Source organism: Manis javanica, chromosome 15 (assembly GCF_040802235.1).
Source record: "Manis javanica isolate MJ-LG chromosome 15, MJ_LKY, whole genome shotgun sequence".
Lineage (NCBI taxonomy): Eukaryota > Metazoa > Chordata > Mammalia > Pholidota > Manidae > Manis > Manis javanica.
In genome coordinates, this window is record NC_133170.1 from 34,274,174 (window position 1) to 34,291,444 (window position 17,271).

Below are 17,271 nucleotides of genomic sequence, written 5' to 3' on the forward strand. Positions count from 1 at the left end.
TATGTCTCAACCAAATCCACCATGCAATTTACACAGTACCTCTATTCATAATGGCTAAAAACCTAAGGAAATCAGGATGTGCTTCAGTAGATGAATGCATTAGCAAACTGGGGTACATCCATCACATTTCATTAAGACTTGTACGATTTGCCCAGTGAGGATGGTGCCTTGATCAATGGAGGTTACAGAATGTCTACCCCAGGTGAGAAGTGGTTTCTAACACTTTCTTCGTTAATGTGAGGGATCGCCTTTGGGCCAGCAAAAGGCTTCATTCTTCCCTGTGGGGTTGGGACTCATTGCCCTCCCAGTACACCACATAGATGTGTTCACCAAACTTGAAGCTCTCCAAACTCCAAATTTTGAGACAACAGGTATGACCTATTATTAACTGTTTTTATCCACTCCCCTTTCTCTGGCGAATGGAGGGGTGAGGCTGAAATTTCCAATCTTCTAGTTATGGCTTGGGCTTTCTGCCTGTCAGGCACCCGAGCAGAGCCCACCCAGAACCACCTACTTGCAATAAAAAATGCTGCTATTACCCAGAAAATTCCCAGGGCTTTAGGAGCCCATGGTCAGGAATGAGGCCCAGACCATCCTAAACCCTTAACCTAAACCCCCAGGTCAATGGGAAAATACAAATAAATGAACTGAATGGTGAGATCTCCAAACACAAGAGAATGTCACTACAAAGGTGGGAAAGAGAAAAACAACAGGAGGGCGCAATCACTGGAGATGTGCCACGAATTCCTGAAAATTCTGACACCTGCTAGCAGTGTGCTTTACTGGCCTCCAGAACCATGAAAATATGAGTGAAATATAATACTCTTTTTATCTAAAGGTTTTCATTGTCTTTTACCATACTTTCCCCATGCATCAGAGTAACAGAGAAGTTTAATATCATACCACCTGAATCAGTTCTTGAATTTGGAAGGAAATGGTGAACACATTCTCTGTGCATCAGGTATTCTGCCTAAGTCAGTCAAGTCCCAGTCTCTCAGACGTTCTCCCTCCTAAAGCCCTGAAATGCAGGAAATCTCAAAATGAATTATATTTTAGCAAACTAAACTTTTCTAATTCCCACAGGCCCACCTTATTAAGAGCCATCTTTCCATGTGGCTTTCTCTGCCACACCTAAAGTCCATTTGTCCTGAGGCCAGAGAGGCCAGCTGCTTGTTTCAGAAGCTATGCATCACCATGTCTGGCCCCTGAAACAGACTCTTCCCCTCTGTAAAAGTAGATTGATAGATCTCTACTTATAGTGACATGGAGAAAAGGAGCCTAGAGGAAGAGAGATGTGGAGGGAACTTAGGACTAGACACACCTACAGAGAGATGTGATCTATAGACATAGGAAGGAGGCTGCAGATATAGGCAGAAAGGCAGATATAATGTGCCTATATATACATTCAATTAGCAAATATAAGACTTATTTTATTACTTGTAGGCTCTGGTCACATACATGTGGCAAACATAGGCAGAAATCTAGTGGGTCCAGAAACTCTCCTTCAGGAGTATACTAGGGAAGTAACTTCAAGCAGAAGGAAGGAATCAAGGAAAAGAACTACTGAAATCAACCCTATTGTTCAAAATGGTTTTTTACCCCACATGATTTTCAGATGCATCTGTGTCCCTTTTATGAGATGTGTGTTTGCAAGACACAGAGAAAGAGACACAAGGAGACACAGACAGATATGCAGAGTGAGAATTTATAGCCAACACAATCTATTCAGCACTGGTAGTTGACATGCTCACTTCCCTTGTGGGTGGAATTTTCACAGACTGCAGATAGACCTAATAAATGGGGTTCCAATCCCCTCCCCCATGGAGATCCAAAGCTTGCCACCCCAGAGAATATCAGGGCTGTGCTTTGGGACATCAATGGACGGCCTGTGGGAAACACATCTGGGTGCTCTCAGGAGGCCCTGGCTGCTGTAGAAACCAGAGGCACAGCTCTCAGAAACAATCTGCCTAAGGAGGTATTGGATTTTTAATTATCCCGATTAACGTGAACTTTTACCTACTCACATGGAGATCCCAGATTCATAGGACTTTGCAGTTTCAAACCAGATTTCTTCTACAGCTTTCTGACCCATGTCAAACATTTGCTGTAAGTGCTTCCACCCTGTTTTTGCAGTAACCATGAGATATTATTCATTCTCTGGGTGTAGTTGGCAAGAGTATAAGGCTATGACAAGTGACTGACAGAAGCGACTGCATACAAGTAAAAACAAAGCACCCCTTTCTACAGGTGTCAATGGGATTACACTTTCAAACCCTGCAAGGACATGACCTTCTACATGCATAGGATTCTCGCTTTCAATCATCATGTACATGATGGCGATCGCCACTTCAAACACATAGTAGCCATAGCTCATGTCGTCAAAGTCTAAAATCCCAGACACTTGATGTATGACATCTCCAAATGCTGACTTGCTGGACTCCATTAAAATGTTATGGTCATTAAGATCTCCATGATTGATACCTGAAAAGAGAAAAATCCAGCCATGTGAAAAATTATTTAATACCCCAGCTCATTCTCTTCCCTTCTCTCTTTCCCAGGCATGGCCACTCACTCAATTACATGAGCAGCCAGAGATAGAGCCAAACCTTATTTTTCTTGAAATAAAATAAATTCTCCTGAAAAGGGTAAAAGCAGTTTATTTCAGTGGCTGTTTTTGTTTCTGCTTCTCAACAATACAAGACCAGTAAATGGATGCTGCAGTCATTGCAAACCCCAGATTTCGACCACCAGCCAAATAAAGGGAAAAGGACAACTGCCCCAAACCAGGAACATTGAAAATGAACAGGCATGTGTTCATATTATTATAAGAAGCAGAGCCCCAGGACGGACCAGATACATCTTCAGTGTAAGATTTCAAAAAATAAAGTCTGATGACAAAATAATTCTGAATTTCCTCAGTCTTTTGATTATGGAAATAGATGGTGATATCTTAAGTCAGCACTACTTGAAGTAGGGGTCTGTGACCAGTGTTCACCACAGACTCACTAGACTGTGAGATTAAAACAGAAATTAGGCATGTTTAGAAAATGTTATAGTACTTTATCACCTAAGAGTGTGATCACTGGCTTTAATTCATTAGCAGAGCATTACCCAGTCAGAGTCTTGTCAAACTCACATGGTAAGTCACCTGTGGTGCAAGCCAGTGAGACAGTATGACCATGCAGCAGGCTGCAGTAGGTCAGGGAAAAGAAACCCCAACTTGTCTTTCACCACAGAAGGTTTGAGAAACACTGATTTAAACTTTTAAGGATAGAGGGAGATAGGAACATCTGTAAGTGCTGAAGCAGTGAGTCATGTACTTAATAATAAACTTGCAATATAAAGTCCATAATATTATTTTCTAAGTTTAATGCTGATCTCTTCTATAAGACTTAAGATTGTTTAAATCATGCTAAACTAAAGTGGTACAGTGGGTGCATGAGGAAACAAAAAACATTACCATAAACTACAGATTCTCAACTAAATGTTTCTGAAAGTTGGAAGCATCATACAACTGATGCCATAGTTTCACTGTCAATGCTTTTTCTTCCTCAGAGGTTAAAAAGTAATGGCACCCCTTAAGCAATCAAGTGGTGCTTAGAATCTATTAAATATGTCACTTCATGAATGCAATCTGTATATATGGATACCTCTCCTCCTTTCTCACCTCATTGCTTCTATTCACATGTTCAATGGCCTATAAAGAAGTGACACAGCTAATTAATGCCTGGCATGAAATGACAAAAGTAGTTCAATTTGATAATTAAAGAAAGAAATGAAGGACTTCTCACAGAGATGGCAGAGTGAATTCATTCTTTGATAACCTCCATGCTCAATATCCACAGCAATGATAATAATAAAAAGATATAACAAAGATACAAACAACCTCAAAAACAAGCAGATCCACACACTGAAGAACAGAGTATGAGTGCCGAGCAGGGGGCAGCACTTAAGCCACAGGTCTGCCTGCTGCGCTGTAGGGCAGCAAAGCACTTTGCCCCTGGGAGAACCAGAACTGGAAGTGCAAAAATGCCAGTTGGTTAAAAGGCTCACTGCATGAAACTGGGAGCAGTGATAAGGTCCCCCAACCCATAAAAGGATGATAAAATCTTCTATCAATTCAAGGACACAGAAGGACAAAAACAGAGCCCTGAAACCAAATGCCAAACCAGGCTGCTGTACGAATATATTCGAATCCTTCCAGCTGTTGAAATCTTTGGTTCAGTTTCCAGTCAGTTTCCTCTGACTCGTGCTCATGGTATCTTACTTCCTTGTGTGCTGATACATAGTATGTTCTCTGGCCACAAGGCAACTATTCTGGAACAATAATCAAGAAGAACTTCAAAAACTGATAAATACAATGAATGAAATTAAGAATGCAGTGAATGGGTTTAACAGAATACACATACCTAAAAAGAGAATCAATAAACTAGAGGATAGATTAGAAAATTATCCAACATATAGCATGGACAGAGAAAAAGATTTTAGAAACACACACACAGATGAGAAGATAAGAGGCATGGTGGACTCAGCAAGAAGGCCTAACACCAGTTTAATTGGAGTTCCAAGAAGAGAAGACAGAGAGAATGGAGCTAAGGAAAGAATTTTCTGTAACTGATAAAAGACAATAGCCACACACAGGTTTTAGAAACCCAGGCAAATTAAGGGAAAAAAATCATTTATGAAAAACAAAACATCTTAAAAGCAACCTAATAGGAAAAAGACTGCCTTCAAAGGAGAAACAGACTGATGGCAGCTAGAGGACAGTAGAATTCTAAAATTCTAAAAGCCTCAAACTTAAAATCCTACAGGCTGTGAAAAATATCTTTCAAGAATGAAGATAAAATAAAAACATTTTCAGACAAATAAAATCATAGCATTCATCATTAGAAAACGGCATTAAAGAAAATTTTAAAGAATGTGTTTCAGGCATGATGAAAATGATTCCAGACAGAATTTTGGGTGTGCTGGAAGATAGGAAGCCAATACATGAGTAAATCTAAACAAATTCATATAAAACAGAAATAATGTTTTGGGGGGATATAAAAATATAGAATTAAAGTTTACTAAAACAAAAGCATATGAGTCAGGGAAAATATAAATGTAAGTATTGTAAGGTCATTTTATCATCTTGAATAATATTAGGCTCTGATAGTTAAAATTGCATATTAGAATTTCTCAGGTAATCACTCAAAGAACAGAAAGAGCGTATATACTTTCCAAACTTCTGTAGAGAAAAGAAATAGAATGACAAAAAAAGTTAACTGAAAAATAGTCAGCTTGAAAGAAGAGGGGGCAAAGAAAAGAAAAATGTTGAAACTGGAAAAATTCAAAAATAAAAAAATAAATAGGAAAGGTATATATCATCAAGTGTAATAGAAACTAAAGCAAAAAGAATCCAGGCAAAAAAAAGATAAAGAGGGAAACTTCATAATGACAAAAGGCTAAATTTGCTAGTAATACAACAATTCTAATTTTATGTGCACATTGTCTCAAAAAAAAGAAAACAAAACTTTACAGAAACAAAAGTGAAAAATAGATAGTCCAGGAACATAGTGGGAGGAGATTTAAGAGAGCTTTTAAGTAATTGTTAGAATTAGCATCCAAAAAAAATGTCAATAACATATAAAACCTAAACAGGGTAACAAACTTGACTTATTAGTATATACATATGACTCTGCAGCCTACAACTACAGAATAAGCTAGATTTTTAAGCATATATGAACCAATTTAAAATTTTACCAGATGCTGCAGAGGATCTGAACAGACACTTCTACAAAGAAGAAATTCAGATAGCCAATAGGTATATGAAAAGATGCTCCACATGGATAATTATGAGGGAAATGTAAATTAAAACCACAATAAGATATCACCTCACACCAGTTAGGAAGGCCAACATCAAAAAAAAAAAGGAACAACAAATGCTGGCGAGGATGCAGAGAAAGGGGAACCCTCCTACACTGCTGGTGGGAATGTTAATTAATTCAACCATTGTGGAAAGCAATATGGAGGTTCCTCAGAAAACTAAAAATAGAAATACCATTTGACCTGGGAATTCCACTCCTAGGAATTAACCCAAAGAAAACAAGATCCCAGATTCAAAAAGACATATGCACCCCTGTATTTGTCACAGCACTATTTCCAATAGCCAAGATATAGAAACAACCTAAGTGTCCATCATAGATGAATGGATAAAGAAGATGTGGCACATACACACAATGGAATATTATTCAGCCATAAGAAGAAAACAAATCCTACCATTTGCAACAACATGGATGGAGCTAGAAGGTATTGTGCTCAGTGAAATAAGCCAGGCGGAGAAAGACAAGTACCAAGTGATTTCTCACATTTGTGGAGTATAACAACAAAGCAAAATTGAAGGAATAAAACAGCAGCAGACTCACAGACTCCAAGAAGGGACTAGTGGTTACCTAAGGGGAGGGGTGGGTGAGGGTGGGTGGGGAGGAAGGGAGAAGGGTATTGAGGGGTTTCATGACTAGTGTACATTGTGCATGGGGGGGGTCACGGGGAAAACAGAGTAGCACAGAGAAGACAAGTATGACTCTGTGGCATCTTACTACACTGATAGACAGTGACTACAATAGTGTGTTGGAGGTACTTGATGATATGGGTCACTGTAGTAATCACAATGTTTTTCGTGTGAAACCTTTACAAGAATGAATATCAATGATGTCTAATAAAAAAATTGAAGAATGGAAAAAAATTTCTACCAGATGCTGCATTAAAAGTAAATTTTAAGAAATTTCAAAGTACTGAAGTTATAAAGATCTGACTGCCCTATAAGGTAGCCACGTTACCATTTAAAATTATTAAGATTAAATAAAATAGAAAATCCAGTTCCTTAGATGCACTAGTCAGATTTCGAGTGCTCAGTAGCCACATAGAAGCTAATGTACTGGGCAGTGCAGAAATAGAACATTTCCATCATTGAAGAAAACACCACTGACATAACGTATGTTCTCTGCTCATAATGTAAGTACAATATAAATCAATCATAAAGGTGATTAAACATTTCACCATATGTATCTTGTATAGAGCTCTATTAATGGAGAGATAAACCAATGTTCATGGATTAGATTATTCAAACATAATATAAACAAACATAAATATACTATAATTAATATCCATTTTCACCAAATTTAGATATACACAAATTCAATCCAAATGCAGCCAAATCTCAAAAATTTTTTTGAACATGCCATACCTGATTTCAAAGTTAATATGGAAAAGTAAAGGACCAAAGACAGTCAAGACTCTCTTATAAAAGAGCACGAAGGTGCCAGGACATGTCTTCCAGATATGAGGACTGAAAGAGAGAGAATAAGATAGTATGGTAAAATTTAGGGATACTAACAAATATTCCAATTATCTTTTTCCATGAACATGCTGTGTTACACTTCTCTGTTCCTCAGAAAGTTGTGTGTGACTTATTTTGTAATTGACATATGAAGAGGAGTGACATCACTTCATGGCTGAGTTTTAAGAGCTAGTGTATAATTTATTATATTCTTTCTCCAAAGCATAGGAATACTCCAGTTGGTGGAAGTTCCATCCATCTAAATCCCAAAGCAAGACTACATAGAACAGAACCCTGGAAAATCCATGATAATCACACAGCTTGACATGGGAAGTGAGCCTTCATTTCATTCCACAAGACTTTGAGGGTTATTTGTTACTGCAGCATAATCTAGCCCAGCTGATACACAGGTATGGATACAGAGATAGACAGACCAGCAGAACAACAGAGTCCAAAAGCATCACATTATTCACAATAATGGGGGCACTACAGAACAAAGGGAGAAAGCCTGTCTTTTTGATAATCAAGAAGATTTATCAGCCATATGAAAAATACACAACAAATATATAAATAAATTTTAGATGGATTATAGATCTACTATGAAAGACAAAAATTATAAAACTTTAGAAACATACTATAGGGGAATATCTTCATGACCACAAGGTATGGAAAATATTCTACACAAGGCACAAAACAACAACCACACAGCAAATGGTTGATATATTCGATACCAATAAATTAAGGATTGTTCACCAAAACACATCATAGAGTGAAAAGAGAAGCCACAGAATGGGACAAACTATCTGTAACACATATAACCAACAAAGGACTTGTATCAAGAAAGTATTTTCAACTTCTAAAATCAATGAGAAAAAAATCCCCAAAGAAAAGCTGACACTTCGTGAAAGAATTTAAACCAACAGCTAATAAATAGGGAAATGTATATTAAAGCCACAGAGAGAAACCATTAGTCACACATAAGATTGGCAAACATTTAAAAGTCTGATAACACCAAGGGTGTAGAGCAATGAAAACAATATTCTGCTAGCAGTAGTATAATGTCACACAACTACCTTGGAAACCTATTTGGCTTGACTCAGTAACATTGAATATAGAGATGTCCTATGACAGAGCATTCCTAACCCAGAACTCATGAAGTCATACACACAAAGAACACATGAACATATATACCAAGGGACAAGAATATTCATAGCAGCACTGTTCTACATAGATCAAAATGGGAAACACCTCAAATACCTTGTAAGAGTAGACTAACTAAAGTGTAGTATATTTATGAATAGAATACTCTAGTTATAAAAGTTAACAAACTAGAACCACATGCAACACATGGAGAATCTTACAAAAGTAATATAAAGTATAGAAAAAAGGTGGTGGCAGCGCACAAGTGTATATGTGCTATAGGGAGACAGATGGGAGCAGGAACCAGATAGGAGGCTACTACAATAATCCTGGTGAGAACCAGTGGCAGCTGGACTTAGTGGTAGTATCACATATGAGGTAAGTGGAGAGATGTAGGGTGTCTTTTGAAGTTAGAATCTATAGAGTTTGGGTATTAGGTGTGAGAGAAAGAACAAAATCAAAGCTGATGACCCCTAGGTTTTTTACCAAATCAACTAGATGAATGGTGGATACCATTTAAATGAAAACAACTGGGCTAGGGGAAGGGGGGCAGACATAGGTTTGAAGAGGAAAAAGGAATAAATATGCTTTTATGCTACCACCTTATATTTGTTCACACTAAGTACTATCAGCTCAACTGTGCTATGTTCCCCAAAACGAATGCCTTGAAGCCCTACCTCCCAGTGTGCTGGTGTTTGGTGCTGGGTCTTTGGGAGATGATCAGGTTCAGACAAGGGCACGAGGGTGGGGCCCTCATGATGGGATCAGAGACACCAGAGAGCTTGCTCGCTTTGTCTGCCTCATGTAAGGACAGGGAGGGTGGCCGTCTGTGAGCCACGAAGAGAATTATCAGAACCTGACCAAGCTGGCGCCCTGAGCTTGGACTCTACACTCCCATAACTGGGGGAAAATTGTTTTCTGTTCTTCAAGCCACCCAGTCTGTGGTATTTTGTTATGGCAGCCTGAGCACACTAAGACAGGGACACACACTGTCCATGACAGGCCTTCTAAAACTGTGCCTCAGTTCCTTTTCTTTGACCAAACTCCATGCTAGTTACACCCTAGAAAACTGTTGTCACTGTAAATAAGGAGACAGGCACTAGGATTCCCGTGGAGCATAGTATGTATATAGCAGAATCTGGGAGCCAACCTAAAATTCCACTAAGAGAATGGAACAACAAAATTATAGCATGTTCAGATAAATTATGGCATATACATAGTATGGAACAGTTTCACCATTTATAACTAATGGACTAAATGAACTGGAACTATATATATGTAACGGATCAATCTGAGAAACATAATGAATAAAAAATGGCAAGTTGTAGAATATTACAGAGTGTGATATTTATCTGAGGCTTGACAATATGTAAAATATTACTCTACATTTGTAGTAATAATATTAAAACATGCATGTAGAAGGGAGTGTGGAATCATGTGAAGTGTAGAGTTGGTTTTGAATATATCAGTTTTGGGGAAGGAATTATTCTCTAAAAAGCAACAGAAGCAAATAAGGAAAAATTTTAAGATTTCATAAAGCTCGGTGAACCTTCACACTTTTCTGACAGTTCAAGGTTTGACAATTTATGTATCAATAAAAATACTTTCTTGAGTGGGGGAATACTCACATTCTCGAAAATGACTGAATTTGGTCATTACTTCATTCTTGAACAGCTGAAGGACCTGTTTGACAATGTATTTCGACTTGGGCCCAAGACATGCAGATATTTCTCCAGAAGAGGTACATTTTTCAGATTCCAGATGAAGTTCTCCCGATGGAGACTACTTAACTTTGGGTGATGGAATTTCTAAATCAAAAGTGAGAAACATAGGCTCGGCATTAGAGCAACTCCTGCTCGAGCAAAGCGAGGCCCAAGGGCAGGCGGTGCTGGGAACTGCCAGGCTGAGGGCTGTCGACCTGTTCCACGCGTGTTGATCCACCAAATGCTGGTAATGTCGTGCCTGCACAGGATCTCAGTTATGACAGCACCCACTTGTCCTGAAACAGCGAAGGGATAGGTAATACCGAGCAACAAAAGGAACTGGAGGCGGATCTGAAGAACCCTGCTCTGTCCCACACAGCTTGCCATGTGCTTCTTGTGCCTCTCTGGCTTCTTCTACTACTTTCCTCCCTGTCCTCCAGCCACAATGGGTGCCCTGCTGTTCCAGGACATGCCAGGGACATTTACAGCTTACAGCCTTCACACTGCTCTTTCCTTCTCCCTGGACCCTCTTCTCCATATATCCATATGGCTAGCATCCTCTTTCCTACCAGGTACACAAAAGTCACCTTTTGTGGTCAGACTCCACAGCCACCTAACCTAAAATCTCAGCCCTCTATCCAATACTTCATAGCCCTCTTCCCTGCCTGTTTCTTCCTTAGCACCTGGCACACGTTGCTAACATACACCGTGATTCACTTCTAACCTTCGTGTCTACTCTCACTAGACGGTAAGCCTCACTATGGGAAGGAGCTTGTTTTGGTCTGTTTTGTTCAGTGTGATCTGTGTCCCCATGCCTAGAACAGTGGCTGACATATAGAAGGCCCTGCTCAAGCAGTATGTGCTGAATAAAAGAATGCTCATAGGGTCGAAAATTCTAGAGTAGTGTTGGACCACTCTAAAGTTCTAAATGGCTTTGAGCCACATTACCCAAATGGGGAAACTGAAGTTGAGATGGATAATTAGTCATGACTATGGGGCTAAGGGAGGGCCTGGGTCTCCTGACATACAGCCCAGACCCTCACAGAGTGCTAGAAGCTTCTTGGTGGTCACTACGCAGAGTAACTTTCCGATTTGTTGGAATCTCAAGTGAGAAATACATTTTACTTTGCAACCAGTGTACAGAAAGCCCACACAAACGAAAAGCCTCAGTAAACAACATGGAGACCCTTACAGATAATGTGCTCTGGGGTCTGACATTCTATTATATTCACTAAAGAGTGTTCATCTACATTGAGTTTAATGCACCCTTGCATGACCTGGAGACTGGAAACCTTTGCCTGGGGCTTCTGCTGTCAGGACCATGGCCTACTTAAGTGGCTGTGTAATGTCTGCTTGAAGCACACAGCGCCTCACACAATGCACAATGCGAAACAACATATACACAAAGGTATCAGTCATAACACACAATATTTCACTCAACTTTCAAAACACACAGACCACAGAACACGCAGAGTAGAACACACACAACACAAACACAAATCACAGAACAACACATCACACGACACACACAAGCAACACGCACAGAAAGTATCACGACTCACAACACAGACAACACTCCCAAATCCATAGGCAAAACACATGTGACCAACAAAGAAGACAAGTAGCACACATTTCACACACTACACACACAGTCACGCACAGACACACCACCCATACATCCTCACACAGGAGCACAACGAAGTACACACAAAGAACACAGAAACACGCAACACAACAGACACAATAGACATGCCACACCCTTGAAAAGCACATAACTGCTCCTCACAATACGTACACACGAAAAACATTGCACAGACAACATGCTGTACACAAGACACGTACAAAACAGGCACAACCACATGCAGACAACACATCTCACATCATATGCATAACTCAAGCACCTAACACACACACATAGTCTCTCTAACACAACAACAAATCACAGTCACACACACAAAACTGACACAACACATACGAATACACACAACTGACGAAAACACATACAACACACATAGAACGCACTACACACAACACGCACAACCACAAGCATACAATACAGAGCACACACAGACCCACACGCAGACAGCACAAACGAAAACCCACAAACGCACAACATACGCATGCACACAGCATGTCCAACACAAGGCTAACTGAACATTACACACGATGCTCAAATTACACAGCCCACCAGGCATCTACCCAGTATCTAACACAAAGAAAGCCTAAAGACAGCACTCACACAACCCAGAGCACAATACATAACACTACAGACAACAGAAAGACCAGACACATTTCACACTAAACATTAGACTGGAAGCCACACACCAAACACACAACATATGCAACGGCCAACAGATAACTCCTCAAAAAGTTGAAATACACAATGCACAAAGCACCACTCAACACACACAGCACACAAATACCAACATCTCACATAACACAACACAGAGTGAAAATGCACAGAAATGTGCACTCATCAAGCATTAAGGAACATATACCACACAGATTACATTCAAAATACACACAACGCAGAAGACAAGCAAGTCCCGCAGGCCATAGGCAATATATCTTAAAACACTCAAGAACACAGCGCACACAGCGTGCCACAACAGAGAATGGTACTAAGCACATCAAGGCACATAACTGCTCAGAAATCACAAAATAACCCACAAATCACTCACTCCCATATACCAACCACACATACAGCACACTACACACACAACCAACACAAAAAGCACAAAAGAGTTCAAGTGTATATATAACCTTCTACTGCAATGTTTACAGGGTTTTCTGTACCACACAGGAGCAAGTTGCATGCAAGGGGAAATCAGCATAGCGTTCTCTCGAGGAGGGTCTCCTCGGTGCACAGTGGATTGTTTCCCCAGCAGAGTTTGGCGTGAGGCTCTTCTGCGGCAGTTTCTGACACTTTACTACAAAGGCATCTTCACGGCATTGCTTTAACTCACCAGGACACTCCGGTTCTCTGCGTCCTCTTCTAGGAGCCCCTGGAAACCAGGACCTCCGGGATGATTCCAAACCTGTGGAGAAAACAGCCAAGCACGAAAGGCCTTCTTCAGTGTGCTTGAATGCAGAAGTCTTAGGACTGCCCTTAAGCATTTAGCTATTGAATCGCAGCAAGCGATGGTTTCTCCCTGCAGATCACCAAAGAGAGAGAGCTGTGCTGCACATGGTTCATTCTCGGGCTGATAGAGTTCTGGCCCAGAGAAGAGCTTTGTTCTGATGAAAGGATGATCAGCTGAAGGAGTCCCAACAGCATCTTCCTTTTAACTAGTTGCAAGTCCTATTCACAGCACACGTATCTCTTGGACTTAAGCAGGATTCAGAGAGGACACCATGCACACCTACGTTTGGCGATTCCACTCTGTATGAGTTAGGAGAAAGTAACTCAAAGTGTTAGAGCGTGAAGTTAGAGCGCAGTTACCCCACAACAATTCCCATTGCAGCTTTGAACTAAGCTTCACTAGCCATAAAGAGGAGCGTACTTGAAGGAGGCTCCACGTGCTGCCTGCTTTTCACCTGTGGAAAAGAACTTCCAAACGTCCTGCTTCCAATGAATGCTGTACAGAAAGCAACTTGCCCTGCCTCTTCCCCTGAGGCTGGGCAGAAGACCTCTTCATAGTATCCTTGTGTCTGGGAGTATAAGTGTATATAAGAAGCTCGCTCGCCTCGACACAGCAGTGTTTAGCTGCCAGTCCGGATATGGCTGGGCAGGAAATGACTTGAACTGAGACAACCTCAGATCCTTCTCTGCAGGACAACAGCCCTGAGGCTTAGGTCCCATCCGCCACAGGCTTTGGAGAAGCTTGCACACACACACACACACACACACACACACACACACACACACACACACACCTCTTGCTGACATGATGGTTGGGGACTGAAGCAAATGGGCACTCACTCAGTTTTCAAAGCTCAGACTGTGGCATGGGAGACCGGCTTACATACCCCACAGACCAACCTGGGCCTCTCTGAAGCAGCCACGTCAGAGCACAGAAAAGCGACTTTTAGAACTTACAAGCTGAATTCCTCAGCAAGGTCTCACGATAAATTAGGCCACTCAAGCGAGCGCCTGCCACTCAGCGAAAGAGAGCTCTACACAGCAGACGTCACTCATGCGCTTAGAGTGCAGGCACACAGGACAGACACGGAAAGCACAGTGCAAGGTGAATTCGTTGTATGCGGGCATTTTTCTGACAGGCTTCCTCAGCAAGGCGTCACATTAAATTAGTCCACCCATGCGAGCGCCCGCCACTCAGCGAAAGAGAGCTCTACACATCAGAATTCACTCAGGCGCTGAGAGTGCAGGAACACAGGACAGACACGGGAAGCACATTGCAAGCTGAATTCGTTGTATGCGGGCATTTTTTCTGACAGCCAGGCTCAGCCTCAGCAAGGCCTCACGTTTATGGCCACCCAAGAGAGTGCACGCCGCACTGCAATAGAGAGCTCTACACAGCGGACATCTCTCAGGCGCTGAGAGTTCAGGCACACAGGACAGACACGGAAAGCGCATTGGAAGCTGCATTCGTTGTATGCGGGCACTTTTCTGACAGGCTTCCTCAGCAAGGCCTCACGTTAAATTAGGATACTCAAACGAGCGCCCGCCATTCAGCGAAAGAGAGCTCTACACAGCAGACTTCACTCGGGCTCTTAAGAGTGCAGGCACACAGGTCAGACACGGAAAGCACACTGCAAGGTGAATTCGTTCTTTGGGGGCATTTTTCAGACAGGCTTCCTCAGTAAGGCGTCACGTTAAATTAGGCCAACAAAGCGAGCGCCCGCCGCTCAGCGAAAGAGAGCTCTACGCAGCAGACTTCACTCAGGCTCTTAAGAGTGCAGGCACACAGGACAGACGCGGAAAGCACACTGCAAGGTGAATTCGTTGTATGCGGGCATTTCTCAGACAGGCTTCCTCAGCAAGGCCTCACGTTAAATGATTTCACCCAAGCGAGCGCCCGCCACTCAGCGAAAGAGAGCTCTACACAGCAGAATTCACTCAGGCGCTTAGAGTGCAGGCACACACGACAGACTTGGGAAGCACATTGCAAGCTCAGCTTCAGCCTCCACTGCAACGGCTTCAATGATTCCTTGATTGGGCCATCCTGCACTGGTTTCTTTCACTCACATGAGCTGAATCCATGCTGACTTGCCTCCCCTGCTGTTATTTCAAAGCATCTTGTTCTGCAACTTCCTGTTTGGCTAGTGCAAAGGCCTATTCGCAGCCCACTTATGCCTTTGAGATAGAGGGCGTACAGAGAAGACCGCCTTCTGCTGCAATGTTTACTGTTTTCCTTACCACGTACGAGCAAATTGCATGCAAGGCGAAAGCAGCCGAGTATTCTCTCACGGAGGGTCCCCTCAGTGCACGGTGGATTGTTTCCCCAGCAGAGTTTGGCATCAGGCTCTCCTGCAGCAGTTTCTGACACTTTACTACAAAGGCATCTTCAGGGCCTTGCTATTAAAGGGATGAGGTGGGTCTTTGCGCCCTCAGGGAACAAGGCCCTCCGGGAGGATTACAAACCTGTGGAGAAAACGGACAAGCATGAGAGGCTGTCTTCCGTGCACTTGAATGCAGAAGTCCCTCAACACACAGCACATCACACCGAGAACATAACTGCACACAATGCACATGAACCACGGTTCTCAGAGTGAACACAACACCCACAGTGAGGCACACTGACCGAGCTTGACCATACCCAGTACACACACCACAAATTGCACTCATTACTCAAAGACCCAGGCACACACACAACCTGTCAAACACAACCGCGAACATAGAAACCAACATGCAAAACACACACCGTCCACAACAGAAAGAACACAAAAATTATGCAACACACATTTCACACACTACACACAATCACTCCAAACACACATAAAACAGACAGCACACACAGCCTCACAGAATGCACAATGCCAAACACACAACATATACACAAAGATATCAGTCCTAACACACAGTGTCTCACTCAACAAGCAAAACACACAGACCACAGAACACACAGAGTAGAATACACACAACACAAACACAACTCACAGAACCACACATCACACGACACACACAAGCATCCCGCACAGAAAGTATCACAACTCATAACACACACAACACTCCCAAATCCATAGGCAAAACACATATAACCAACAAAGACAAGTGGCACACATTTCACACACTACCCACTGCACACACAATCACGCACAGACACACCACACATACATCCTCACACAGGAGCACAACGCACTACACACACGCAACACAGAAACACGCAACACAACAGACACAATAAACACACCACACCCTTGAAGGCACATAAGTACTGCTCACAATGCACACGAAAACCATTGCACAGACCACATACTGTATGCAAGAGATGTACAAAACAAGCACAGCCACACACAGTCAACACATCTTACATCATGTGCATAACTCCAACAGCCAAACACACACACAGCCTCTCTCACACAACACACAAAACACAACCACACACACAAAACTGACACAACACATACAAATGCACACAAAACTGACGAAACGCGTGCAACACACATAGCACACTGCACACAACACGCACAACCACAATCTAATCATAGAGAACACATGCATCCCCACGCGCACACAGCACGAACGAAAACACACCCACACACAACATACACATGCACACAACACACCCGACACAAGGCGAACCCATCATTACACACAATGCTGAAATGACACAGCCCACGCAACATCTACCCAGTATGTCACACACAGAAAGCCTAAAGGCAGCACTCACACCACCCAGAACACAGCACATAACAACAAACAAGAGAATTTATAAGACTCGGAAACCACATTGCGAGCTGAATTCGTTGTATGCGGGTATTTTCCTGACAGCCAGGCTTCCTCAGCAAAACCTCACGTTAATGGCCTCACAAATGAGCTCCCGACACTCAGCAAAAGACATCTCTACAGAGCAGACTTCACTCATGCGCTTAGAGTGCAGTCACACAGGACTGACACGGAAAACACATTGCCTGCTGAATTCGTTGTATGCGGGTATTTTCCTGATGGCCAGTCTTCCTCAGCAAAACCTCACGTTAATGGCCACA

At 42.1% G+C, this 17,271-nt stretch overlaps 1 pseudogene; it reads right to left on the bottom strand.

The window, feature by feature from the left end:
- Positions 1–1,566: 1,566 nt before the first annotated feature.
- On the bottom strand, positions 1,567–15,325 carry LOC140846382 (hydroxylysine kinase-like; annotated as a pseudogene).
- Between the last annotated feature and the right edge of the window lie 1,946 nt (positions 15,326–17,271).